Here is a 1377-nt window from a genome sequence, read left to right as displayed (position 1 = left end):
GTCGCCGACCAACTGCGCATGCGCCGACAGTCATGCGCAAGCAGCGACAGAAAAGAGGCGAGCGAGCGGCGGATTATCGAGTGTTTCCACTTCGCCACAGTCGCGACCGACTGCGCATGCGCCGACAGTCATGCGCAAGCAGCGACCAAAAAGAAGCGAGCGAGCGAGTGGCGGATTATCGAGCGTTTCCACTTTACCACAGTCGCCGACCGACTGCGCATGCGCCGACAGTCATGCGCAAGCAGCAACAAAAAAAAGAAAAAGAAAAAGAAAGTACATAAGCAGCAGGTTTATGAGGTATTTTCTTTCGTCGCACGATCTGATTTGTAACGGTCGACGGCAACGCGTCGCTTTCGTACGCGAATTAAAACAAACAAAAAAACAACACAAAAACAAATCGCGGTTCCGAAAACCGAAGTTCGTTTGTCGGTCGACAAACGACGCTGCGCTTCCGCGGCGCAGCGCTGACGCGCGCGAGCAAGGCGACACGCCGCGCACCTGCCCGCTGCCGCAGAGCCCCCCCCCCCCGCGGCTTGACCCCCCCCCCCCCCACGTCGACCCGGCGAGGCGAGAAACGCCGCGTCGACACCGCGGTGTTACGGTTATTATCCATAAACTAATAATATGCATATTTATAAGCTAATATGCATATTTATAAGCTAATATGCATATTTATTATGCGCGTGTGTGTGTGTTAGAGAGAGAATTTCATTTTTTTAAACAAGTCTTTATTTAACAAAAAATATATTAAAAAAAACAGACTTGAAATCCTTTTAACAATATAAACAATATTTGTCAGATTACAAACAAACGCTCAACACGAATCTTTTAACAACCCCAATAATAATCATTCAACAACTCAAAACATAAAAAAAAACACCCAGGTAAGACCCCTTTTATCCGAGCTCTGCAGCTAAAACCAGCTCATCCTCTATATGGCTGAACACAGCCCCCCTCTATAACACCAGATGGCTGTGAATTTGTCAAGATCCTTCGTTGCATTGTAATAATAAAGATCTACCCATATCCTGGCCTTGACCCTCCTGGTAAACGGAGAGAGAGAGGGGGGAGAGAGAGGGGGGAGGCGCGAGAGAGGGCAGGGAGAGAGGGGGGGAAGGGGGGTGTTTTGAGGTTCTCCCTTTAAATTCCTGAGTCGTCGTCTGGGTAAACCATGAGCATCCATGGACGATTAATTTTCTTCATTGACTCTCCGTACAGTGGCCTTTTTGTCTGACACAACATTTCCCAACACATTGAGAGACAGACATTCAACAGACCGACAATATGAAGGCTCCCATAGACTGTCGTCTCCTCTTCTGCAACACAGGTGGTCTAGAATATCAGAGAGCAGAAAACACATGAAGAAACTGGCACATT

This window comes from Lampris incognitus, chromosome 8 (genome assembly GCF_029633865.1).
Source record: "Lampris incognitus isolate fLamInc1 chromosome 8, fLamInc1.hap2, whole genome shotgun sequence".
Taxonomy (NCBI): Eukaryota; Metazoa; Chordata; class Actinopteri; order Lampriformes; family Lampridae; genus Lampris; species Lampris incognitus.
This window is presented reverse-complemented; position numbering follows the sequence as displayed.